The following is a 13,211-nucleotide window of genomic DNA, read 5'->3' on the forward strand; positions in this document are numbered from 1 at the left end:
AAACTTAGCTCTTTTAATTATGGTCCTTGCACATGCGGAACCTAACAGTTATGAAATGTGTCCCCTCACAGCGTAAAACCGTCCGGTAGGTGGAACTTTCCTTTGTCGTGTGACGCAGCACAGCCATAATTTTTACCCCCTTGGCGCCGTGCGCCGCCTCCTCAGCGTTGTTTGAATCTGTCCCGGAGCCTGCGCTGTTAGGTTAGCCCTTGGCCATGCACACATGTTGCGGTGCCCGTCTTCTGACATCATTTGGTGTCAGGCTGGCTGCGCCTGTGCGGGTGCGCTGGCCGAGATCCCGCCTCGCAGTGTCGTCTAATGTAATCCCACCGCGGGCCTGTGATCCGTGCCCGTGCGCAGTGCATATCCTCGCCTCTCACTCCCCTCCCTACGGCTTTTTCAGACTGTGCGGTGTCACGGCCGTGGCATGCTATTAGGGACCAGCTGACATCGCACAGTCTGAAGAAGCCGTAGGGAGGGGAGTGAGAGGCGAGGATATGCACTGCGCACGGGCACGGATCACAGGCCCGCGGTGGGATTACATTAGACGACACTGCGAGGCGGGATCTCGGCCAGCGCACCCGCACAGGCGCAGCCAGCCTGACACCAAATGATGTCAGAAGACGGGCACCGCAACATGTGTGCATGGCCAAGGGCTAACCTAACAGCGCAGGCTCCGGGACAGATTCAAACAACGCTGAGGAGGCGGCGCACGGCGCCAAGGGGGTAAAAATGATGGCTGTGCTGCGTCACACGACAAAGGAAAGTTCCACCTACCGGACGGTTTTACGCTGTGAGGGGACACATTTCATAACTGTTAGGTTCCGCATGTGCAAGGAGCACCACGAAAAGAGGCACTTTTTCCCTTTGCATCATTACTGCTGCACAAGGTGGCTCCTTCAGTAACAAACGCCTGGGGGGAGGGGGGACAGGTTCCCTTAAAGTAAACTTGTTGTGACTGCGTGGCGGTCGCAGTACACGTTGCCGTATACACAGCAGGGGAACAGCTGGCGGTGCTGAACCCCACTAACACATTGGCGAGGTGTTTGGCTCTGTGCGTACAGCACTTCTGGACGGCAACTGGCGGTGTTGGAGCCCAGGGACAGGTGGAGGAGGAGGAGGTGGAGGAGGTAGGAGGGATTGCCACACACACAGCAGGGGAACAGCTGACGTTACTGAACCCCAATAACAGAGGAGGGACTGTTGACTGTGCGTACAGCACTTCTGGACGGCAACTGGCGGTGTTGGAGCCCAGGGACAGGTGGAGGAGGAGGAGGTTGGAGGAGGTTGGAGGAGGTAGGAGGGATTGCCACACACACAGCAGGGGAACAGCTGACGTTACTGAACCCCAATAACAGAGGAGCGACTGTTGACTGTGCGTACAGCACTTCTGGACGGCAACTGACGGTGTTGGAGCCCAGGGGCAGGTGGAGGAGGAGGAGGTTGGAGGAGGTAGGAGGGATTGCCACACACACAGCAGGGGAACAGCTGACGTTACTGAACCCCAATAACAGAGGAGGGACTGTTGACTGTGCGTACAGCACTTCTGGACGGCAACTGGCGGTGTTGGAGCCCAGGGACAGGTGGAGGAGGAGGAGGTTGGAGGAGGTAGGAGGGATTGCCACACACACAGCAGGGGAACAGCTGACGTTACTGAACCCCAATAACAGAGGAGGGACTGTTGACTGTGCGTACAGCACTTCTGGACGGCAACTGGCGGTGTTGAAGCCCAGGGACAGGTGGAGGAGGAGGAGGTTGGAGGAGGTTGGAGGAGGTAGGAGGGATTGCCACACACACAGCAGGGGAACAGCTGACGTTACTGAACCCCAATAACAGAGGAGGGACTGTTGACTGTGCGTACAGCACTTCTGGACGGCAACTGGCGGTGTTGGAGCCCAGGGACAGGTGGAGGAGGAGGAGGTTGGAGGAGGTTGGAGGAGGTAGGAGGGATTGCCACACACACAGCAGGGGAACAGCTGACGTTACTGAACCCCAATAACAGAGGAGGGACTGTTGACTGTGCGTACAGCACTTCTGGACGGCAACTGACGGTGTTGGAGCCCAGGGACAGGTGGAGGAGGAGGAGGTTGGAGGAGGTAGGAGGGATTGCCACACACACAGCAGGGGAACAGCTGACGTTACTGAACCCCAATAACAGAGGAGCGACTGTTGACTGTGCGTACAGCACTTCTGGACGGCAACTGACGGTGTTGGAGCCCAGGGGCAGGTGGAGGAGGAGGAGGTTGGAGGAGGTAGGAGGGATTGCCACACACACAGCAGGGGAACAGCTGACGTTACTGAACCCCAATAACAGAGGAGGGACTGTTGACTGTGCGTACAGCACTTATGGACGGCAACTGGCGGTGTTGGAGCCCAGGGACAGGTGGAGGAGGAGGAGGTTGGAGGAGGTAGGAGGGATTGCCACACACACAGCAGGGGAACAGCTGACGTTACTGAACCCCAATAACAGAGGAGGGACTGTTGACTGTGCGTACAGCACTTCTGGACGGCAACTGGCGGTGTTGGAGCCCAGGGGCAGGTGGAGGAGGAGGAGGTTGGAGGAGGTAGGAGGGATTGCCACACACACAGCAGGGGAACAGCTGACGTTACTGAACCCCAATAACAGAGGAGGGACTGTTGACTGTGCGTACAGCACTTCTGGACGGCAACTGACGGTGTTGGAGCCCAGGGACAGGTGGAGGAGGAGGAGGTTGGAGGAGGTAGGAGGGATTGCCACACACACAGCAGGGGAACAGCTGACGTTACTGAACCCCAATAACAGAGGAGCGACTGTTGACTGTGCGTACAGCACTTCTGGACGGCAACTGACGGTGTTGGAGCCCAGGGGCAGGTGGAGGAGGAGGAGGTTGGAGGAGGTAGGAGGGATTGCCACACACACAGCAGGGGAACAGCTGACGTTACTGAACCCCAATAACAGAGGAGGGACTGTTGACTGTGCATACAGCACTTCTGGACGGCAACTGGCGGTGTTGGAGCCCAGGGACAGGTGGAGGAGGAGGAGGTTGGAGGAGGTTGGAGGAGGTAGGAGGGATTGCCACACACACAGCAGGGGAACAGCTGACGTTACTGAACCCCAATAACAGAGGAGGGACTGTTGACTGTGCGTACAGCACTTCTGGACGGCAACTGGCGGTGTTGGAGCCCAGGGACAGGTGGAGGAGGAGGAGGTTGGAGGAGGTAGGAGGGATTGCCACACACACAGCAGGGGAACAGCTGACGTTACTGAACCCCAATAACAGAGGAGGGACTGTTGACTGTGCGTACAGCACTTCTGGACGGCAACTGGCGGTGTTGAAGCCCAGGGACAGGTGGAGGAGGAGGAGGTTGGAGGAGGTTGGAGGAGGTAGGAGGGATTGCCACACACACAGCAGGGGAACAGCTGACGTTACTGAACCCCAATAACAGAGGAGCGACTGTTGACTGTGCGTACAGCACTTCTGGACGGCAACTGACGGTGTTGGAGCCCAGGGGCAGGTGGAGGAGGAGGAGGTTGGAGGAGGTAGGAGGGATTGCCACACACACAGCAGGGGAACAGCTGACGTTACTGAACCCCAATAACAGAGGAGGGACTGTTGACTGTGCGTACAGCACTTCTGGACGGCAACTGGCGGTGTTGGAGTCCAGGGACAGGTGGAGGAGGAGGAGGTTGGAGGAGGTAGGAGGGATTGCCACACACACAGCAGGGGAAAAGCTGACGTTACTGAACCCCAATAACAGAGGAGGGACTGTTGACTGTGCGTACAGCACTTCTGGACGGCAACTGGCGGTGTTGAAGCCCAGGGACAGGTGGAGGAGGAGGAGGTTGGAGGAGGTTGGAGGAGGTAGGAGGGATTGCCACACACACAGCAGGGGAACAGCTGACGTTACTGAACCCCAATAACAGAGGAGGGACTGTTGACTGTGCGTACAGCACTTCTGGACGGCAACTGACGGTGTTGGAGCCCAGGGACAGGTGGAGGAGGAGGAGGTTGGAGGAGGTAGGAGGGATTGCCACACACACAGCAGGGGAACAGCTGACGTTACTGAACCCCAATAACAGAGGAGCGACTGTTGACTGTGCGTACAGCACTTCTGGACGGCAACTGACGGTGTTGGAGCCCAGGGGCAGGTGGAGGAGGAGGAGGTTGGAGGAGGTAGGAGGGATTGCCACACACACAGCAGGGGAACAGCTGATGTTACTGAACCCCAATAACAGAGGAGCGACTGTTGACTGTGCGTACAGCACTTCTGGACGGCAACTGGCGGTGTTGGAGCCCAGGGACAGGTGGAAAAGCAGAGGAACACAATGTAGGCCGAAGCCTGAGAAAGTCGAAAGGGAACCTTTAACCCCCCCCCAAGGCGTTTGTAGCTGAAAGAGCCAGCTTGTGCAGCACAAAAGATGCAAAAGGAAAAGGTGGCTCTTTTCATCATGCTCCTTGCAAACACAGAACTAAACACTTATAAAATGTGTCCCATGAAGCCGTGAAACCGTCCCGGAGGTGGGACTTTCCTTCGTAATATGACGCAGCACAGCACATCATTCCTACCCCCCCGCCGCCGTGCCCCGGCTCCTCAGCGTTGTTTGATTCCGTCCCGGAGCCTGCGCTGTTATGTTATCCCGTGGCCAGGCACACTTAGCGCTGCCCATCTTCTGACATCATTTGGTGTCAGGCTGGCTGCGCCTGTGCGGCCGCGCTGGCCGAGAGCCCGACTCGCAGTGTCTTCTGATTTAATCCCACTGGGGGCCTGGGATCCATGGCCATGCGCAGTGCATATCCTCGCCTCTCACTCCCCTCCCTACGGCTTCTTAAGACTGTGCGGTGTCACGGCCGTGGCATGCTATTAGGGACCAGCTGACACCGAACAGTCTGAAGAAGCCATAGGGAGATGAGTGAGAGGTGGAGGTTCAGATATGCACTGCGCATGTCCATGGATCCCAGGCCCCCAGTGGGATTAAATCAGAAGACACTGCGAGGCGGGCTCTCGGCCAGCGTGGCCGCACAGGCGCAGCCAGCCTGACACCAAATGATGCCAGAAGACGGGCAGCGCTAAGTGTGCCTGGCCACGGGATAACATAACAGCGCAGGCTCCTGGACGGAATCAAACAACGCTGAGGAGCCGGGGCGCGGCGCCGGGGGGGTAGGAATGACGGCTGTGCTGCGTCATATTACGAAGGAAAGTCCCACCTCCGGGACGGTTTTACGGTATCAGTGGACACATTTTATAAGTGTTAAGTTTTGCGTGTGCAAGGAGCAAAACCAAAATAGCTACCTTTTTCCTTGTGCAGCATTACTGCTGCACAAGGTGGCTCTTTCAGTAACAAACGCCTTGGGGGGGGGGGGGACAGATTCCCTTACATTTCAGTTGTTGTGTCAGCGTGGCGGTCGCATGACACATTGCCGGCTACACAGCTGGGGATCAGCTGACGTTACTGAAACCCAATAACACTGGGTCGTATGTTTTGACTGTGCAGACGGCACTTCTGAGCCTCAACTGGCGGTGTTGGAGCCCAGGAATTTAAGTTCAGGTGGTAGAAAGATGAACACAACAGGAGACCTGGATAACGTATACAGTGACCTAATTATTCAATCAGGAGGAGGAGTGGCAAATTCCTGCGAGATCCAGGCCTTGTTCATTTTCAGGAAAGTAAGCCGGTCAACGTTATCGGAGGATAGTCGCATGCGACGGTCAGTTAGTACACCACCTGCAGCACTAAAGACACGTTCCGATAATACACTGGCCGCAGGGCAAGACAGCACCTCCAATGCATACTGGCTTAGCTCTGGCCATGTATCCAGCTTTGAGACCCAAAACTTGAAAGGGGAAGAGCCGTCAGGGAGTACAGCAAGAGGGCAAGACATGTAGTCTGTCACCATCTGACGGAACCGTTGCCTCCTGCTGACTGGAGCCGTCTGTGATGGTGTAGACTTTTGTGGCGGGCACAGAAAACTGTGCCACAGTTCGGCCATACTGGTCTTGCCTTGGGCAGAGGCACTGCTTCTGCTCCCTCTTTGTGCAGAGCCTCCACCACGGCCTGGACGCACTGAGCTGCTTTGGAATGCACTAGCAGCACTTCTCTCAGTTGGAATGGAGAAGATGATGGAATTGACCAGTGTGTCTTGGTACTCCCGCATTTTTCGCTCCCGGTTCAACGGTGTGATGAGGCTTTCTACGTTGTCCCGGTAGCGAGGATCGAGGAGGGTGAACACCCAATAATCAGACATGTTGAGAATGTGGTCGATGCGGCGGTCGTTTCTCAGGCACTGCAGCATGTAATCCACCATGTGCTGCAGACTGCCAACTGCCCAAGAAACGCTGTCCCCTGCTGGAGGCGTGATCTCTGCCCGCTCATCATCACCCCACCCTCGCTGTACACACTGAGTACTGGACAATTCGGTAACTCCCTCCTCTGGACGGATGTCTTCCTCCTCCATTGACTCCTCCTCATCCTCCTCACAAACTGTCCCCTGCCTACGCGTTTGTGAGGAACCACGTGGCGCTGACTGTCCAGAAGATGATGGAAATGGTGAAGCATCATCCTCCACCTCTTCCACAACATCATCCCTTAGCGCTTGCAGTGATTTTTCAAGCAGGCAGATAAGGGGGACAGTCATGCTGACTAGTGCATCATCTGCACTCGCCATCCGCGTGGAATAATCAAAGGGACGCAAAACCTGGCAGACGTCATTCATAGTGGCCCACTCTGTGGTTGTGAAGTCTGTACGGCGCTGACTGCGACTTTTTTGCGCCTGAAGCAGCTGGTACTCCATTACAGCTTGCTGCTGCTCACACAACCGCTCCAACATATGTAACGTGGAATTCCACCTGGTAGGTAGGTCACATATGATGCGATGTTCCGGCAGGCGGTGTCGGCGCTGCAGAGCCGCAATGCGCGCTTTTGCCGTGCTGGAACGCCGCAAGTGAGCACACTCTAGGCGGACCTTGTGCAGCAGTGCATCAAGATCCGGATAGTCCCTCAAAAAGCTCTGCACGACCAAATTGAGCACATGTGCCAGACATGGGATGTGAGTGAGGTTGCCGAGGCCCAGAGCTGCCACCAGATTTCGGCCATTATCACACACTACCATGCCTGGCTGGAGATTCGCTGGCACAAACCACACATCGCTCTCCTGCTTGATGGCATTCCAGAGCTCCTGCGCTGTGTGGCTACGATTCCCCAAAAAAATTAATTTCAAGACGGCCTGTTGACGTTTGGCCACGGCTGTGCTCATGTCGGTCGTAACAGGTACACGTTCATCACGGGTCCATGTGGAGGTGGACTGTGACGGCTCCTGCAGCGATGATTCTGAGGAACTGGTGTAAGAGGAGGAGTCAATGCGTACAGAATGGATTCCTGCAATCCTTGGAGTGGGCAGGACACGTCCTGCGCCACTCGCACGGTCTGTACCCGGCTCAACGACATTAACCCAATGGGCAGTGAGGGAAAGGTATCGCCCCTGTCCATGTTGACTGGTCCACGCATCGGTGGTGAGGTGGACCTTGCTACTGACGGCGTTCAGTAGCGCGTGTTTTATGTGTCCCTCCACATGCTTGTGCAGGGCAGGGACGGCTTGCCTGCTGAAGTAAAAGCGGCTGGGCACATTGTACTGTGGGACTGCCAATGACATCAAGTCACGGAAGCTGTCAGTCTCCACCAGCCTGAATGACAGCATTTCCAGTGACAGAAGTTTGGCAATGCCTGCAGTCAGAGCCTGTGCTCGTGGGTGGTTTGACGAGAAAGGCCGCCTTTTCTCCCATGCCTGTACTACCGATGGCTGTAGACTGGGCTGGGAGTGTGTGGATGACTGGGAAAGTGGCGCTGCGGGTGGAATTACAGCGGGTCTCTGGACAACAGGGACAGAGGTTCTTCCACGGCGATCCTGGGAGGAAGCCGAACCAGCTGCGTGTGAGCTAGAGGAAGAGGCAACACGAGCTGAAGAGGTGGTAGCTGCCGCTGTTGGTTGGCCTACCTCTTCAGTGTGTTTTTCTAACTCCGCCGGGTGCCTGTTGCGCACATGTTTCCACATGTTGGAGGTATTGAGGTTGCTGACATTTCGACCTCTTTTGACTTTTTGATGACACACCTTGCATCTGACATAGCAAATGTCATCTGCAACTGTGTCAAAAAAGGACCAGGCACTGCAAGTCTTGGGAGCGCCCTTTTTTGCTTTGGGAAGAGACATGCTCCTAACGGGTGCCAAAGCGGAGGCTGCAGGATCCGCAGTCTTCCCCCTCCCTCTCCCTCTTTGGGCCGTACGGGGAATCTCTTCCTCAGAGCTGCTCCCACCACCTTCCTGTCCCTCACGCCAAGATGGGTCGAGGACCTCATCATCTACACTACCCTCTGCCCCCAACTGCTCCTCCTGGGTAGTCTCAGCAGCAGAGCACGCACCAGTAAGTGGCACCTGAGTGTCATCATCAGCTGATGCGGCCTGCGATGTGGTGACCGGAGCCACTGGCCCACCCGCCTCTTCAGAGGAAGACAGAAAAAGCTGTTGGGCATCACTGCACCCTGCCTCTTCTTCCATTTCTCCAATGCTGCTTGGCTGGCCCCCTGTTTCCAAGCCAAGAGATTCAGAGAACAGAAGTAGAGACGGCTCCTGTCCTGGGCTCTCTGTCTGCCTGGGCAATTTGGCAGGTGGTGAAGAGACAGATGGCTGCTCTCCAGTGCTCTGTGTCTGAGAGGATGTGGCACTAATGGAAGTTGATGCATTAGCTGCCATCCATCCGACAACAGCTTCAATTTGTTCTTCACGCAGCAGCGGTGTACGGCGCTCGGACACAAAGCTTCGCATGAACGACTGTTGCCTGGTGAAAGTGGGTGCTGATGAGTCACCGGTGCCCGCAGCAGGCACAGAATCCCCACGTCCCCTCCCTGCTCCGCGACGGCTCCCACGCCCACGTGCCTTACTCACTGCCTTCTTCATCTTGGTTGACTGATAAAGATAAGCAGAAAAGTACTAACGGATTTGTGTGCTTATTCCTGAGCAACTCCTCCTAACAGGTATAAGAAACACTAATTATCTAAAGTGTGGACTAGACTTTAATATGAGCTAATGTGGCCTACACAAATGTAAAGTGGTGTAAATGGTGTGTTTGGTGAACTTTATTATTTTTTTTTTTTTTTGGGGCTGAACTGACAACAGATAGAGCTGCAGTCACACGGAGACCGGAGACCGTGCAGACAGCCGTAAACGGCGCTGCAAGGCCCTAAAACCCTCCTCTACTTTATCCTATGTAGTGTTTTTCCACAAATTAGCTGGAGACGGGTGGAAAGACACTAATAGGATTTTTTTAAATAAATTAGCAGCAGACTACACTACTTGGAAAAAAAAGAAAATTGATTTGGCGGTATGACGCAGTGAACAACCCTGAGCTGGAGACAACCAGGCTATAGCTGCTCACAGACTACAGGGCGAGCTGCAGTCACACGGAGACCGTGCAGACAGCCGTAAACGGCGCTGCAAGGCCCAAAAACCCTCCTCTACTTTATCCTATGTAGTGTTTTTCCACAAATTAGCTGGAGACGGGTGGAAAGACACTAATAGGATTTTTTGGAATAAATTAGCAGCAGACTACACTACTTGGAAAAAAAAGAAAATTGATTTGGCGGTATGACGCAGTGAACAACCCTGAGCTGGAGACAACTAGGCTATAGCTGCTCACAGACTACAGGGCGAGCTGCAGTCACACGGAGACCGTGCAGACAGCCGTAAACGGCGCTGCAAGGCCAAAAAACCCTCCTCTACTTTATCCTATGTAGTGTTTTTCCACAAATTAGCTGGAGACGGGTGGAAAGACACTAATAGGATTTTTTTAAATAAATTAGCAGCAGACTACACTACTTGGAAAAAAAAGAAAATTGATTTGGCGGTATGACGCAGTGAACAACCCTGAGCTGGAGACAACCAGGCTATAGCTGCTCACAGACTACAGGGCGAGCTGCAGTCACACGGAGACTGTGCAGACAGCCGTAAACGGCGCTGCAAGGCCCAAAAACCCTCCTCTACTTTATCCTATGTAGTGTTTTTCCACAAATTAGCTGGAGACGGGTGGAAAGACACTAATAGGATTTTTTTGAATAAATTAGCAGCAGACTACACTACTTGGAAAAAAAAAAAAAAAAAAAAGAGAACAGTACTGTATGAGGCAATGAACCACCCTCCCTGAACTGAATACAACCAGCTATGGATGGCCTATGTGGCTGCACTCAGACTAGAGAGTGGGCTGCACTCACACACACACACACACAGACCTTGCAGATCGCTGTGAAAACAGCGCTACAAGGCAAAAGCAAGGTGAATAGTAGGTGAACACAGCGGTTGCTAAATTAGCCTTTGGAAAGCACAAAGAAGCAAATCGCTATCTCTAAACTGTCCCTCAGTCAGCAAACAGCGTCCTGTCACTAACTGAATTCACAGCAGAGTGATCGCAAAATGGCGCCAGCGACTTTTAAACTGCATCATGACATCATTTCAGCAGCCAATCACAGCCTTGCCAGTACTTTCATGCCCTCCATGCTAAACAGGATGTGCCCACACTTGGAATCATTCTCATTGGCTGAATTTCTGAATTTTGAATCTTGGAACTTCCGATTCCGGTATCCGATACGCGGCAAGTATCGGAATCCCGGTATCGGAATTCCGATACCGCAAGTATCGGCCGATACCCGATACTTGCGGTATCGGAATGCTCAACACTAATTGCAAATGATGAATCAGGATAAAATATCTGAAATTGCTAAACTCTGCCCATAAAGTTGAAAAAACGCCACATACACTACCGTTGAAAAGTCTAGGGTCACACAGACAATTTTGTGTTAATCATGAAAACTCATACTTTTATTAATTAAATGAGTTGCCAATTAATGGAAGTTAATTGAAAGTCTAATCCAGACATTAACAAGGTTCAAAAAAAAGATGCCTAAAATCACAGGAAAATGAGGAGAAGAAATTAGCAAGAAAGAAAGTTGCTCCTGATGATTAGGCTCCAACAAAATTTCAAAGGGTACGGTCTCCTGATCCACAGGCCCAGAGATTAAAGGTGACCCATCCACTGTTTCCATGGTAATTGGAGAGGCTCTTTGCTGAATTTTAATACCATGTTCCTTGGCAAATGTGATATCCATGAAATTGCCACCTGCACCAGAGTCAATCATAGCTGAACTGGAAAACTACTGTCCTGAACACAGGATCTTAATAGGGAGAGAACAGTGGGAGTTCTTTTCCTTCAGCTCCTTGGGGGATGAAGTCATAGAAAGTGAATGGAATACAGCGTCTAAAGGCAGGCTACATTCAGAGATGTCAGATTCATCATCACAGTTGTCATACTCCCCTATTGCTGCTAGCACCTTGTTAGGCCGTCTAGGACACTTAGGACAATTGATCAAGAAGTGGTCAGACTGGCCGCAGTAGAAACATAGACTTTCACGAAGGCGATGCTCCCGGCGCTCATTGATCTCGCACCTCTGAACGGAATCAATTTGCATGGGCACCTCCTCCACCTCCCGAGAGGTTTTACCTGCAGGCTCTTTGGAAGGAAGGGAAAAGTTAGAAACACGGTTATATGCAGCAAATTTCTCCTGCCTATGCTCAGTAAGGCGAATGTCTATGCGCACACAATGCTGTATAAATGTCTCTAGCCCTTGTGGTGACTCAGTGCGGACTAGTTCATCTTTTACAATACTAGACAGACCCCTTTTAAAAATAGGCAATTGTGCATAACTGTCCCAATTGGTATCTACCACCAATTTCCTGAATTCAGTGGCATACTCAATAACAGAACGTTTAGCCTAAAGTAAAGACAACAAAGCAGATTCAGCGGTTTCACGGCGATTAGGGTCATCAAACATTAATGCCATAGCAGCCAAGATATCATCCAAGTCACTTAACCATGGGTCACGAGACTCAATCATCGGATTCGCCCAGGCGAGCGCTCGTGAGGTCAGTAGCATTATTACACACAATACTTTGGATCTATCAGTAGGAAAACGGTCAGCATGCACATCAAAATATAGCATACATTGATTCACAAAGCCACGAAATTTGTCGCGATCACCATTAAATCTGAATGGGGCAACTTAGGTGGGCCAGCTGGTGGCGGTTGCCCAGAGGGTAAAGTCACTTGTGCAGCTCTTTGCGTGCTTATGTCCTGAAAAGCCCGTCCATACTGGGACTCTATGCCAGCAAGTTTGTTTTCCTGGGCTGCCATGCGGTTGCTCAAGTCCTGCAAAGTTTGTCCAAACACTTGTTGATTGTGTTCAAAGCTTCCAAACTTCTTTTTGCAGACCTTCCACATATTTCTGCAGTGATCTAATTATGGAAAACACCTGCTCTAATTTGCTTTCTGCAGTAATTGTTCCAGCAGTCTCCTTTTTTTTTAGGCTAGAGTATCCTGTAATAATTATAGGGGATAACTCAGTAGACTCTTTGCGTGGAACAAGACAACTACAGAACACAGTTTTATAAGTGGTAAACTCTATATTATCACACGGTGATTCAAACAGGTGCAGAGAGAAACTCAAGTCCACAACACTTGGTGCAAATAATAAACGCAGCTTAGCAGTCCATAGGAAACTTCAGAGGAAAATGCAATCAAGCAGAAAGTCTATGAAGCACAGTTATTCTTGAGGATACTTGACACGAATAAATCCTTGTCTTAGTCCAGGCACAGATAGATATGCTTATTAGGCAGTTCAAATCATATCCTAGCTCAACCAGGGAGGCCTGGTTAATAGTCTCAGGTTATTGCAAAGCAGAAACAGCTTACATGTCCAGCAAATGCAGATGGAAGTAAACACGAACAGCAGATGAAGGAGGATTACTGGAAACTTGTGTATGCAGCAGGAACTCAGAGCTGAGTAGCAGGATCACGACACAGGTTCACAGGAGCAGGTGTATAGCCAGGGAGTAATCAGAGGTCAGGAGCTGGATGCAAGGCAGAATACTCTAGCACAGACTGAAGGCTGGGGTGGAGTTTTATAGCAGGAAGACATAGTGCATATGAGACCAAAGACGCCATCTTGGAAAAGGGCAGTAATGCATAAAAGGTAAAAAATGTTCAGATTCCTGACACAATTACAGCATTGCAAACCTTTGCCATTCTAGCAGTTAATTTGCTGAGGTAATCTGGAGAAATTTCACCCCATGCTACCAGAAGCTCTTCCCACAAGTTGGTTTGGCTTGATGGGCACTTTTTGTGTACCATACGGT

This window comes from Ranitomeya variabilis, chromosome 1, assembly GCF_051348905.1.
Source record: "Ranitomeya variabilis isolate aRanVar5 chromosome 1, aRanVar5.hap1, whole genome shotgun sequence".
NCBI classification, from domain to species: domain Eukaryota; kingdom Metazoa; phylum Chordata; class Amphibia; order Anura; family Dendrobatidae; genus Ranitomeya; species Ranitomeya variabilis.